General features: G+C 48.7%; 1 protein-coding gene across 5 annotated transcripts in view; it reads left to right on the forward strand.

The window, feature by feature from the left end:
- Window positions 1-14948, forward strand: part of CEP192 (centrosomal protein 192) — a 1978693-nt gene that overhangs the window by 52881 nt on the left and 1910864 nt on the right. The gene's annotated exons all lie outside the window — the stretch shown is intronic.

Below are 14948 nucleotides of genomic sequence, written 5' to 3' on the forward strand. Positions count from 1 at the left end.
TGTTCTGGGCTTTTTCAGTCCATTGTATTTCAATATTTTTATTTTTACTTAGTTGGTTGCCCAACTGGACATTTGTGATTCAGTTTATGTTTAAAGAGAATAAAAAAAACTAGTAGGTATAACAAAAACAAGAAGGAAACACTTAATAATACTTTTTAAATAAATGAACATTTGTCTGGCATAAGGATCTATGTTTGACACTTGCAAATTTCTAGTTAGTGGGGTAGAAAAAACAAAAAAAAAAATTCACAAGTTCAGTGACTGGGACAAATCTAATATTTGGGCAAATCTAAATGCTTGTTTATTATATTTCTGGTGTGACTCAATTTGTTTGTCGAACAATGATTAAGTCGATTGTTTCTTAGTGTTCTCATTTCTGTTAATATAGCTTTATTATCAGCTGCATGGGTTTTGAAAGTGGATGCTGTTATTTTTTTTTAAACACTACTGAGAAATTCAGATTGATTCTGTATTTAATGAAGGTGAAAAGGTGCTATTGATTGTATCCCTTATCCCAGATAAGAGCTTTACACCAGGGCTAAGTCTGTTCTCCAAACCAGTGTTTTTTTTAAAAGATCTGTTTTTATTTTCTACAAACAAAGTAGAACCGATGTCCAGATAGACACAGCGTTAAGCCCACAACCCATTTAGGGCTGGCCGCGTTTCACTCAAGGTTCTCCAAGAATATGTAAAGGTATTAATAGACAGTTTAGAACACAGCATGTCTCCTACAACCCTTGTTGGGCCGGCCGCGTGACATAGTGTGTATATATAGCAATATTAGAGTGTTGAAGTCTCAGGACCTTTCTGTTATAACAACAAGAACAGTGAGAACACGGGCAAGAGGCCCATATAAAGCGGATAGTAGTGAATAGACAGAAAAGAGTCGAAAGAAGAGGGAGCAATAGAAAAAGGAAGTATACCGCAACAAAAGCGGCTAGGTGGGCGTATTGGTAGATGCGCGCGGCAGTGCATGGTGTTAAGAGTACATATCTTGAGGCTTCGAAGGAAGCGTCGCCCAGGGCTGGTCTGGTTACGTAAGGAGCCTATTGGGGTCCGATGGGAGTATGGAATCTTCAAAAAGTCGTAGCGCTCTAAGCTTGGAGGGTAGATAGCGCGCATGTTCTATTTTACAGAGGTAGTGGACTAAGGGTCGCCAAACGGCAGTGAAGCGGGTGTCTCGTGATTGCAGTCGCGCTGTAAAAAGTTCCATGGTTATTACATGCCATAGGCGCGTGAACCAAGCGGCTATTTGGGGAGGCTCAGTTTTCTTCCAGTACAACGCTATAAGTTGTTTAGCCGCCCCAAGCATATGAAGTGCTATAGTCCAGTCGATGCGGGTAAGTGCTTTAAGGTTAGTAGGTTTAAGGCCCAAAAGGATCGTGGTTGCACACTCAGGCAGGGGAAAGCCCAATACCTCCTTGATATGACTAAGGACTTCCTTGCAGAGCAGGGTCAAGAGCGGACAGGCCCACCAAATGTGAATGAAATCTCCAGATGTATTGGATCACCTCCAGCACAATGGGGACACAGCAGGGAACATTTTGTGCAGTCGAGCAGGTGTATAATACCATTGCGTCATAATTTTATATGCATTTTCCCTCTGCGGGATGCTGCGATAGACCCTAGGGATATCTCGCCAAAGGCGATTCCACTGTGTTGGTGTGATTTCTGTGGTTGACGTTGATTGCCATTGGCGCTGATATGAGTATGCAGTTGGCATCGGAGGGTGCTGTAGGATCTGATACGTCCGAGAGATAAGGCCTTTCGATTCATTGAAGGAATGGACCAGCCGTTCAAAGGAGGTGAATGGACGGATAGCAGCCTGTTGCATCTCTGGTGAGGACACCCAGTGCCGCAACTGTGCATATTGTAGTCCCGCGCCCAGTGGGAGACAAAAGTCCTCCCTACACTGGTCAAATGTCTTAAGTGTCCCCCCCCCCCTCCCCCTACTGGTCTCCGATCACTCTGCATCCCCCCTGTAGCCAGTTGACGAATGTTTGTGAATGGAAGGCCGGAGGGAATAGTGGGTTACCTGCAATGGGAGTGTGGGGGGAGGGGAAGGTCGCTAGTCCCTTAAGCACGGCTACCTTGTCCCATATATCCAGGACCGTTTTAGTAGGTACTGCAATATAGGCACTGCGTGAGCGCGCTGTACGATGGTGCCACGCAAGATCCCAGATGGAGCGCCCAGTTACCGTCCTATCCATATGGAACCAGATTTTTTCGCTTTCAATGCCTATCCACTCCGAGACAAAGCGGAGATGCGAGGCCCAGTAATAGTCCAGAAGGTTAGGGCACGCTAGTCCCCCTCTGTCTCGCGGCGACATGAGGGTCTTGTGAGAATCGTGGCCTACGTCCGCCCCAGATGAAGCGAGTGAGATCTCGTTGGAGGCCCTGTATTTGGTGTTGCGGGATAGGGCTGGGTGGGGAGACATTGAAATAAATATAAGATTTTAGGGAGTATCGACATTTTCGCGGCATTAAGCCTGCCCAACCAGGAGAGAGTTAGGGATTGCCTCCCGCGTAAGTCTTCCAGAACGGTTCTCCTGCATTCTCGCCAATTTACCTGGGTCCATGTGCCCAAGGAGGGGTCAATTGAAGCCCTAAGTACCTGATATGCTCTGTGGCTCATTGATAAGGGGCGAGCGTCTGCAAGACTGGTATCTCCTCCTCCTTCGGGATCGTTGGGTTCAGAGCCCAAGATTTGCCATGCTCAAAGGACTGTAACAGAGTGTGAAGCGCCAGGAGGGATGTATGTAGACGCGATATTGTGAGGATGAGATCATCTGCAAAGAGCGCTACCTTGTTCTGCCTGCCTCCAAGAGAAATACCATGTATGTCCGCATTCTGCCTGATCATCTTTGCTAAGGGCTCTATCACCAGGGCAAACACAGGCGACAAGGGCCAACCCTGCCATGTACCTCTGTGTATGGAGAAAGGGTCTATAAGTTGTTCATTAACCCGAACCCTAGCTAGCGGGGATAGATAAGGGGCCATGATCATAGAGATCCTGTTCCGGCCCATTCCGATCTTTTGCAGCACCGCGCGAAGAAAACCCCAGTCCACCCGGTCAAACGCCTTCTCCGTGTCAAGCGAGAGAAGGCAGGCTGGTATATTCCAGTGCTGTGCTTTCCCCACCAGATGCGTGATTCTACGCACATTGTCCGCCCCTTGCCTATTGCGGATTAAGCAATCTTGATCCGGCTCCACAAGGCCCGGCATGTGGGGATCCAAGCGTTTAGCAAGCATTTTGGTGTAAATTTTGAGGTCCGTGTTCAGCAAAGCGATGGGACGATATGATGTACACAACGTGGGATCTTTTCACGGTTTGGGAATAAGAGCTATTTCAGCCATACCCATGGAGGGCGTCTGCCTTTCCGTGTCCGAAAAGAAATTGTATAGTTGCAGAAGGTGTGGCTGGAGTTGTTATAAACATACGGTAGAAGACCAGTGGTAGGCCATCTTGGCCTGGAGTCTTCCCGAGAGGGAGATCCTTTAACGCTGCCATCAGTTCCTCCACCGTGAGAGGACCGTCCAATTGTTTGGCATGGTGTGGGTGGATTGGAGTCCAGGGGCACTGGTTCAGAATATCATCAATGTGGGCTTAGGAGGGCACTCCTGCCGTATAAAGGGCAGTGTAATAAGCCCTAAAGACCTCGCATTTAGCTCGCTCTGTGACGGCCCATTCTCCATCCGGCAATTGAATATTCGCTATGTGAGCCTTCGCTGCACGCGCCCTCAGGCGTTTCGCCAGCAATCTGCCCACTTTGTCCCCCCCTCAAAATATCTTTGTTTTAAGGCTAACGGGGACCGCTCAGCTTTATTGGTGCGCAGGGCGCGGAGCTGACCCCGGAAGTTAGCAAGTCGCCGCTGACCCACGAGTGAAGAATGGTCCTGATCCTGCTTCTCCAGCGTCTTAATGTCCTTGGAGAGGCTATCTTCCAGGCGGCGGGCTGCCCGTGCGATTGATGAAGATATGATGTGGCTGCAGATTGTAGCCTTGAAGGCATCTCACACCACAGGAAAAGGAGTCTCGGGTAGGTCATTGCTCACAAAATAAGAGTCAATATCGGTTCGTATGCTTTCCACATCAGCCGGATCTTGCAAGACATGCAGCGGCAAGCGCCACCGCGGGAGGCGGGTGGGGCAAGCAGCCGGATCCTGCAAGACGAGCTCCACGTGGGCATGGTCAGATAGCGATATGTCAGACACAGACGCCACTAACGTGTCCCTCAGGAGGTCGTGTGAGATAAAAAGATAATCAATACGCGAGTACGAGCGGTGAACTTGGGAGTAGTACGAATAATCCCGCACCTCCGGAGAGTGATATCGCCATGAGTCCATCAAGCCAAGGTCTGCTATCTGTTTCCGGAGTGCGGAGGACATGGCCCCCGACCCATTGGAAGAAGTTTCACTAAAGTCCATCGCATGATCTCACACCAGGTTTGTCTCCCCCCAAAATTAGGGAGGGGTTGCCATATGGCACATGTTCCCGCAAAAGCGTTCGGAGATAAGAGTCCTGCATCTGGTTCGGTGCGTATACATTACACAGTGTAAGTAGGCGTCTCCCCATCACCACCCCTGCCCTGATGAAACGTCCATCTGGACTGCGAAAGGACCTGCCTGATACCAGATCTGCATAGAATTAGCCACTCCAGCCGTTTTGGTGATCGCTGTGGCCCAGAATTGGAGGGGTTATTTTGGGTGCGCCATGCGGGGAGTATTTATGTTCAGCAGGTGGGTCTCGTGAAGAAAGATGATGTCTGGGCTATGTTGACGTAGGTAGCGCCAAACTTGCTACCGCTTATTGGGAGAGTTAAGCCCCATGACATTAAGGGTTAGTACCTTTTAAAGGGCCGGGAAGAGCCATAAATAAAACGGATCCCAAATTAGTCCATCATGCCACCGCCGAGAGCATGTCAGGGGAATGGAAGGGGGATACAGGCGTGAGCCTTCCCTGTCGACAAGAGCGCGTCGTATCCTTGGGGTCATCCGTCCACCATACCTAGTAAACAAAAAAGAGGGAGAGAAAAGGTACAGACAAGTAGGAAAATAGAGAATAGAAAGGTGGATAACCAACTTTGGCCAACCGGCCCACATTGTCCTGTTCCAATCGCGGGCTAGCCTACACCCGAAGGTTCGGATGAGCCCAGAGACGTCACTCTCTCCGGAACAGAGGGTGGTATGTTGTCGCTTGCTCTCTAGTTCATCCAGGCGGAGTGCTCCGACACCAGCTACACTGCAAAAGGGGAGTTGGGGTAGCGTCAAGGCCCCCACAACAAACATCGAGTCCGACTAGAAAGAGGTGTGCTCCCAGAGGAGGGCTCCAAGGGCCATCACGGGTATATGAGCTGTTAATCAGGGGATTGGAGAATCTGGACCTGACTCTGACTTGTCCCCTTCCAAGGACCTGATGTGCTCTATAATGTCCTGTTTAGCCTACAAGGACGCTTGTTCATTGAAGGGTGGCGAGCGTCTGCGCCGGTACACAGTCGACCAGGTCGGCTTGGCAGGCACCCATGCAGGAGGCGGGGGGCTGGTGGGCCGTGAAGAAGGAAGTCGGAGTAGTTGAGCTGCATCCTTGTAGGATCGAATCACCCTACGCTTGGTCTCCCTGGTAAAAATGAGGGCGAAGGGATGGCCCCACTGATGGATGTCCATGCTCCGCAACTTGTCTGTCACAGGTTTAAAGCCACGGCGGCGTTGCAGGGTATTGGGTGCCAGGTCCTGGAAAATCTGGATCTTGTTCCCCTCAAACGTGAAATCTTGCTTGGCTCGCGCCGCCCGGACAATAGCTTCTTTTTCTGTGAAAAAGTGGACCCTGGTTAAGATGTCCGGGAGGAGGCCCGGCCTGACCGCGGGCCCTGAGACTCGGTGAGCCCGATCCAAAGCTGATGGGGAGGCGTCATCTCCCCACACCTCGTGGAGTAGCTGTGCCACATAGGTCATAATGTCCTTCCCTTCCGCGAGGAACCCCCCGGATGCGGTGATTTTTCCGGCGGCTTCGATTTTCCAGGTCCTCCTGCTTCAGTTGCAATTCTATGTGTTGGTCTTCCAGGACGGCCAGACGTTGCCAGAGTTGCTCCTGGTCTTCTGTGCGGGCGTCGACTGTCTTTTCCAGCTCCGCAGCACACAGCCGCACGTGAGTCCAGCATCCCCCGTCAATCCCACAGCGTTCCTGTAAAGCTCACGGCGGCCCTGCGGGAGTATGTGGTCGGGCCCCCAAGACACAGCACAATGTCCCAACCAGGTCTCGCACCCGACCCACCGCGCCTCCAGCAAGTATGCATCCAATGGTCTCCTTCCAAGAGCGGTAGCAAGCGCGCCGTGGTCAGGCCAGTCTCCCCTCAGACCCAAGTCGCGTGAAATTAGGTATGTTGCAGCCCAACGCTGTCAACACAGGTCAGAAGGTCTAAGGGGAGTCTCCATGTAAGAGGATCCCCCGGCCAATGCAGATGAGCAATCCGGCGAGGTATGCGGCCACAGCTAGGGGTAGCTCGCAAGTGCAGCAGCATGCCTTCCCCCCCCCCCCCCCCCCCAATGGCAATGCAAGAGTTAGCCCTCCCATGGGCCGCGCAAGGATGGCTTCGGGCTAGTGTGAAGAATAGGCTGGGCAGTCAGGCAGGGTGTGCGGCAACAGCGGCGGGCGGCTCACAATGGCATCCTTAGGCGTACTGGGGCCTGGGCAGCCTCCCTGCGGCCCCTGGCCGTGCGATCCTATGGGTGGCGGGTGTCAGCCGAAAGTGCCTCCGGGGGACACACCCCTCAAGAGAATCCTCAAGCCACTTACAGGTAACGAACGAACGGGCAGGACGCACGGGCATATCAGCGGCCTTTGTCACTTGGGCAGCGACCCATCCCCCCGTCGTCTCCAGTCTTGGGGCCCCTTTGCGCCACAACCACAGCGCACTAGGAGCAGAGTCGGACCGGGCCCTCCGCATTCAAGATCTTCCACACGCCGCTGTCAGCCACCGCCTGCCACTCGAGCGCCACTCACCGCCACGTTGCCCAGCCACCGGCAGCTCTCCACTCCCGCTGTCCTCTCAAGGCCGGCTCCGCTGCAGTCTGGTCCGCGCCCACTCATAAAATAGCGGACAGCTGGCGTGACCTGAGGCCTCTCCGGCAGCTCACAATGCCCTCCGATGTGCCACGTCGCCGTGTCCAGGACGGCGCTGCACCAAAGCGGTCCGATGAGGGTCGAGCCAGGTCCCGCTGACCCCGCGGCGTGCCCCTGACCCGAAAGCCACAAGATGGCGGCCGCAGGCTACAGCAGTGGAAGGCCGGAGCAACACAGCCGTGTCACCGCAACCGACGCAGCCTCAGCGTCCTCAGCTTGCCAGGAGATGCTTCTCACCTTCCGCCACCTGTGCCCCCCCAAAAAAACGGCAGCAAATGGGCCCCAACTCCGCTTATGATGGTTGAGGAAAGTAGCGATCCGCTGGAGCCCCCACGACGTGCGTCTCACCTCATTTGCAGCGAGACCACGCCCCCCAAACCAGTGTGTTTAAGCCAAACTATTTTTAAACTCCTTGTTCAGTCAGAATTTTTAAAAAGGTTTACTTTCACACATCAGAGAAAAAATGTGCATTCTCAAAATAATGCATGGTTTCGTACCACACCTGGTTCTTAGACCACCATGCTTTTAACCTTTTTTTAAGGTGTGTCTCTCTCAATGTGGACTTGTGTTTGTTTTCTTTTCTTCATTTGGTTTTGTTATTGCTTGCTGAAGGCATATTTTTCAGTAGTATTAATTCATATTTTTGACATGTGGTACCTCCAGAAAAAGTTCTGTTGTCCCATGGCCCTCTACATGGCTAGCAGTAATATTGCAGGATTCTGATTCCATTGAAAGGTATACCCTAGAAACACAACTACTTAAAGCTCCCCTTAAATTGAAAGCTAAAATAGAGAGCATCCCTACCCAGGAGTGTAAACATTGAACACCTCATTGACATAAGGAAAGAATAAGGTCAGAGCTCCTAGGCAATTTAAAATCCAGTATGAGGAGAGTCACAGGTAGTTAACGAATTAAGAAAATAGTAGATCTCCTGAAGGTAAGGCATTGCAATGAGTGTTATTCCTGATATCTGCATACTAGGTGCACGGATATTCGTAAGACCAAATGACTGAGAGCCGACTCCCACAGGTGTAAGCATTTGTCTTAAGAGAACGCCAGACTGGGGACAAGACTGACAATGTGAATATTAATTTACTGGCAAACTAGAAGGGAATAGTTCAGATCAAAATGCGTAGTTAGGAAAGAAGGTAGCTGGATTGGGCACTAAAAATTAACATAGCTCAGAAATCAAACTTCTGTGAAACAAAGCGTGGGCAGCAGCACTGCTACACAGCACATCACAAATTACCATAGTCAGTCCGTCCCTGGAAGCTTCTTATTCAAGACTGACTCTTGTAACAGGTTTTTATACAAGTGGCCATATTGTGTGGAAGACGCTTACATTATTGTAGAAGACGTGCTGTTATTGATTATGGGTGTAATTTGTCTGGCTGGCAAGCTTTTGTTACAAAAGCTTCAGCTGAGGTAATGTCTGCTTAGGGATACAATTGCGATTCTAAAATCTGTCCAACCTCAAAATACAGAGTAGATTAGACTATACCTTCTGGGTGGCAAGTGTAGGTATATTCTACCTTGCGTGATGTATAAATTAACCCTCCAGAGAAATGTACTCCAATCTTGGACTCTGTACCAAATGCCATTTGGCATTCATATGTATGTTTCATACCTAATGAATGTGCTGGGCCTCAAGAACAGTTGCCTCTTGTTCCGTTACATGACTCAATAAGAGCAATTTTGGAACTGGAAGATACAGCATGGCTACCCCATGATGCTTCTGAATACACTGACTAGACTTCAAAAACAAGTGTTTTTGTACAATGGAATATTCATGAGAAACTGCTATTTACCCCAGCATAGCATCCTTTTCCTGTAATCTAAGTGAAAATCACTGTTGCCACCCTCTAACAAGAAGAGTAGGTTTTAATTGACTTAATAAAATCACAATGTGTCTGCTTTTATCAGTCACCAAGGTGCTTTCAGTTTATTTCCATTCCCCCCCCCCCGACAGAGAATTTCACTTGATGAATTGGTACTGCTCCTAGAGATATTAACTCTTGATGGTAATTGTAGTCGGCAAGGATTGCTATTGACTCAACAATTCTTCCAACTCATGAAGAAATCACTGAATCACTGAGGAACTTGGTGGGAAAGTCTTGGTGTGCTTCAAGTGGTCAATAAAGTTCTGCATTGTAGCATACCTTTTCGTTTTGAAGTGTTGGGTTAACACTACTGCTGCAGCATACCAAACCTGGTATAGCCGTGGTCTTAAAGTATCTAAATACACCTTCAGGTACTGTTTCAGGTTTTACGTTCCCTTATTTTGTGGGTTACGTTTGTGATTATCATCAAGCAGGAGTAACATAGAGCACCTACTAGAAGACACCACCCTAGTCTTGTCATCCTGAAACTCCTACCGTATTTGGATTCGCAGATGTTTTAAGGAGTGCATCAGTTGTTAATATAACTGCAATTCTGTTAAAAAATAAGGTATACTGGATAAGGGTCAACCATCAGATTTCCTGGACCCACTACTATGGTGCTGTACCATATATTTTTTCCTATTGACTTAGTTAATTGTGACACCAGGACCATAGCTTAATCCACAGGACACAATTGTGGTAATACAAATGATGCCTGAATTCAAAATCCTGTGAGTCTTCAAGATTCTGAACTTGACTTGGTAGGGTTAGTTATTAAGATCTATTTCCCACTGCTCTGGGGCCTGGTTTCTACACCTTTCAGATGTTTCTAGTGAAACCCACAAATTCATCAGGTAAACACATAGCCCAGTACCTTATATCCATAGGGTAAATTCATTGAAAGAGAAATGTGTATACTTGTTCTGCAACGAAACAGTCCGTTATTGGCAGAAATGTACTGCTATTGTCACTGTTAAGTCGCATATAGAAAAGTTCACTGATACTAATAACTTTAAATATCGTTAGGTTTCTTATAGGATGTACATCGTCAAAGAAGCACAAATGAGCTGTTATTAAACATAGAATCTGCATATATGCAACATCAAGCAGAGGACAGTAGCAAAATTGATAAGTCAAACCTAGAACACGCATTTTTACTAAACGATCATATGAATGTTAATTTACCTAAAACGTATGCAGCCTCCTTTCTCTGCCTTTCATGTAGAAGGGTAATTAGTGCATCTTGCTATGAATTAATTAAGTAGGGCCCTATAATTTATTGAAATGAATAGAATTCAACAGAAGTTATTTTAAGATTTTGCCATTTTGGCCATAGCTTATTGTAATACAATGTACCATGGTGTGCTGAGATTGTTTCTAAATTTTCTTCCCTGTACAACAGTTTGAAGTTGATACTTATATTTCAGGTAACCCACTGCCGACTGGTGTGGGTGGTATAGACTTTTGCATCTCTTCCTGTTTTTAGTTCTAGATATACAGGATGTTTCAAAGTTGAATATTTGGTATTTCATCAGACTTGACATGAACTCTACAGTTATTAATAGGTATTACCTTAACAGAATTATTGCTTTTGAGAGAATAACCCTTTTTTAAAGAGTACGTTTCTGAAAACCACTGGACCACACACTAAATTGTGATTAAGTAGCCTTTAATTAAAAATGTGTGTTTTTCAAACGAGGGCTATATTGTGTATTGACAGCAGTCTCTGATCTCATACAGCATTAAGTTTTGGCTACTAGAGAATGTTTTTAAGTGAGCGTACCCTATATTTTAGGCTTCTCTGCTTGTGTTCATTCACTACTGTGATGTCACTATTTTCCCACAGCCTGTGATAGAGTAACGGATCGTATGTGTCCCAAGTTGAAGTCAATTGCTTGCTTTTATGGTTCAAATCTCTTTATTCACATTTTTTTTGTGTTTTTTTTTTATTTTTAAACTGTTTTTATAGAAGCAGGCATTGTACATATCAGGGAGACCTATATAACTGCTTGACATTTAAATATACATAAAGCTAGAAAGAAAGACCTTGCCAACAGTCTTAGATGGGGCTACCACCCCTGGAGCTCTCTCAGGGCTGTTATCTGCATTGATCATTATTACACAGTAGTGAGTTGCTAAAATATACAGTACAAAAAAACAATAATACAGGGTGAGGGAACAGGGGTAGAGAAACCCAAATCTTTCTTCTCACAATCTTCTTACACTATCAGTACGTCGTCTTCATCTCCCATCTCTAATCTGTAGTGTCTCAGCCAGGGGCCCATATCATATGGAACTTTCAGGGGCAACCCCAAGCCTGATCTATCACCTTTTCTGCCGCCATATAGAGATCCATGTGTGCCCTCCATTCGTTAAGTGTAGGTGAATCTGGGGCTCCCCAGTAGTGGGCTATGTCTCTTTTGGCCACTATCAGCCTAAATTGCGTAACAGGAGTTTGCTACGTGGCAAATCTACCTCGGTAGGAATGCCCAACAGGGCATACTTGGTGCTCTGATTAATTGCGCTCCCAGCACTCCGTTTAGCTCCCCCAATATCTGATTCCAGTACATTTGGATGTGGCTACAGTCCCAGGGCGTATGAATATAATTACCTAATTGTGTTTTGCAGGGGAGGTAGTAGGGTGTTTCTGCTCTACCCATGGCGTGTAGGCACGCTCTATCAAAGTATACTCAGTGAAGAATCTTAAACAGTATGAGGCGTAGATGCAGTTTAATAGATCACTCCCTTTGGTGCATTAGGGCTGCCTCCCAATCAATGTCTTCCAGTGGTCCTGTGGTGTTTTCGCACATTGCCCTAAGAGGGCCCAACCTGTCTGGGATGTTATTGTTTTGTAGGTCCAAGAAATGGCTTTATCAGGAAGTACTACTTGTAGTAATCTGCCCTCTGCAAATTCTGGGAGGTCCGTGGTGTCTATCCCCATCGCTCTCCATGCATGACTGAGCCGAAGATATGAGTAATTTTGGTTATCTCTCAGTTGATATGTGTCTTTTAGTGTTTCGAAGGTGACTAAGTTTTCCCCCACCACAATATCTCCCAGATTGGAGATCCGAATTAGGTCCTATTGCCGAAACCCTTGGAGCCTATTGATTTCTGGCAGGTGTGCTCCTTCCCAAAAGGGGGGGGGGGGGTGTTTGAGACTCCTTCGTAAGCTTGTTATCCCACTTCATTTACCTCTCCGCTCCTCTCCAGGCCTCTATCGTTGTTTGAGTGGCCGGCAATAGTTGGCGGCCTCCTTTGCCCCATATAAATAATGGAGATGTGTGTACTGTCCAAACTGTAGGCGCTCCAGTGTGTATGTGGGATGGTCTCCCCTTGCATATCCCCACTCATTCACCACCACTAGGTGGGCCTCTCTATAGTAGGACTTTATATCAGGCACTGCCAGTCCTCCATTATACTGGTTTCGCTGGAGTGTCTGTAGTGCCGCTCTTGGATGGGCTCCATCCCAGAGGAGTGTGCGTAGGTCGGTGTAAGTTGCTGTGAATATGGACTCTGGTATCCAACAGTATGTATTCTGAATTCTGATGGATACATCTGCCAGTGGATTCCTCACCTTGTGAATATCCCCTGCGCCAGCATTCCACGGAAATTTATTCCCCCAGCTCTCTACGCCGACGACGTCATAATGCATCGGCTCCGCTCGCGACTCCGTATGACGTCACCGGAGCCATAAGAGAGCTAAGTCGGCGTGATGACGTCAGTTCCCTTTTTTCCGCGCCGTCGACGCGCAACGGTTTTTCCAGCACTCTTCTGCTACTTTGTAGTCGTTTGGTGTTGCTGTTGAAAATAATTTGTCATGTATTCGACAAGGAAGTCGGGTTTTAAACCCTGTAGGGAATGTGGGGGCCACATGTCTATGACAGACCCCCATGATGATTGTTTGTGGTGCCTTTCATCCGACCACGACGTGGAAGATTGTTCCAGCTGCAGGAGGATGAATCCAAAGGCGTTGAAGGAAAGGGAGGCGAAGCTCTTCATGGCCAAGGCCAAAAAGGAGAAAAGAGGTAGGAAGAAGGAAAGATCGAGGCCGGAGTCATCGACTTTGCATTCTTCGAAGTTTAAGAAACACAATAAGAAGAGGAAGCATTCCTCTCGGCGCCGGTCTTCGAAGAGTAAGGCGTCGAGATCGACTTCGCCTCGATGCCGAAGTAAGGATATATCTCCTTCTCCTTCTAAGTCTCCTGGGGGATCTCCTTCTCCGAAGCGGGCTCCGGCGCAGTCCCCGGCGCAGTCCCCGGCGCAGTCCCCTGCGCAGTCCCCGGTTCCAGTGGAGTCTTCGGCTTCTGAGGCTGAGCAAGAGCAAGGAGAAGAGCCTTCTCTAGAGCCTGATGAGCCTGCGGCGCCTGTGGAGGATACTGCGGCGCCGGTACCAGGTACTCCGCAGACTGATTCGGGACCAGTCCATTATCCACAGTTTCCGGCTCCGGGTATGGATTTGTCTCATTTTTTGAATACAATGTATGGAATCTTCCAATGGGCTGCCTTCCCATCCGGTGCACCTACTGGTCCCGTGGGTCCTATGGCTTATACTCTGGGGGTGCCGCAGCATTACGCTCAGTCCCCGTTTATGCCCTTCCTGCCGATGGCACCTTCGGGGCAGTTTCCGCTGCCGACTGGGGATCCATCTCGGCTTTGATTGGATCGCCCTTCTTCGGAGCCTTCCTCGACGCCGGCCTCGACACCTCTGGCTCCACCGACTCCGTGTACGGATCCGCTCAAGAAGAGAGGCCCAAAGGGTCTTGGATGAAGAACGATATAGAGTGGAGGTGGAGGAAGGTGAGGTTGACACGTCCTCTGAGTTTGAGGGGATTCAGGAGACTCCGGATTGGGAGCATTCTTCAACTAGATCCTCTCCGCCGCAGGAACTGGCTCCCTATCATATGGTGATAAAGAAGGCCTCAGAGCTGTTGGAATTGCAGTTGCCCTCTGCGGAGTATAAGCCTAACCTTTTGACGGAGGTGTTACACTCGCCTTCCTCAACAAGTGAGCCTTTGCTGCCTTTCAATGAGGCTAATTTGGAGCCAATTGTGGAAGTCTGGCGTAAGCCGTTATCTTCACCAGCAGTCTCTAGGCAGGTGGCGAGAAGATATAGGGTGGCTCCTGTGGATCCAGATTTTCTATTTTCGCACCCTTCGCCAGAAAGTCTAGTGGTGCAGGCGTCGTGTTCGAAGCATGCTTCAGGGGCATTCCCTCAGACTCCTGTGGACAGGGAGTCCAAAAAGGTTGATCAAGCCGCTAAGAAAACCTTTTCATCTGGAAGCATGGCGCTTAAGTCCACTAATGCCACGTGCTTGCTAGGGCGCTATGTCCATGCTTTGATGGACTCAATGAAAACTTTAGCCCCTAAGCTGCCAGACGGTGATAAGGAGCCCTTTATGGAGGTGGTCGCAGTTACTCAGGCCGCTGCGAGACAGGTGATTCAGTTGGGCCTTGATACGGCTGATTCGGTGGCGAGAATAATGGGGTCGTCTATAGCCACTAGGAGGCAGGCGTGGCTTCATTCGTCTGGCTTCATTCGTCTGGCTTCTCTATGGACGTTCAGGCCACCTTGGTGGATTTGCCCTTTTGACGGTCAAAAACTTTTTGGTGAGAAGGCTGACTCTGCCCTACAGAGATTTAAGGAGAGTAGGGTAACAGCTAAATCTTTAGGACTGCTGGCTCCTGCTAAAGGATTTGGACGTAAGAAGTTCAGGGGTTTCGGGAGGTCTTCGATTCGCTCCTACCGGCAGCCGCAGCAGCAGCAACAGCAGAATCCCCTCTATAGGTCCTATAGAGGGAGACAAAGAGGTAGGAGAGGTTCTGGCCGCAACCCCTCTTCATCTTCTGCCTCCTCTGCTCCCAATGAAGCTTCAGGGAAGCAGCCCTAGATCCCCCATCCTGGAACATGTAAGACCTGTGGGGGGTCGGGTGTCCCACTTTCTGCGGGG

Source organism: Triturus cristatus, chromosome 5_1, assembly GCF_964204655.1.
Source record: "Triturus cristatus chromosome 5_1, aTriCri1.1, whole genome shotgun sequence".
Taxonomy (NCBI): domain Eukaryota; kingdom Metazoa; phylum Chordata; class Amphibia; order Caudata; family Salamandridae; genus Triturus; species Triturus cristatus.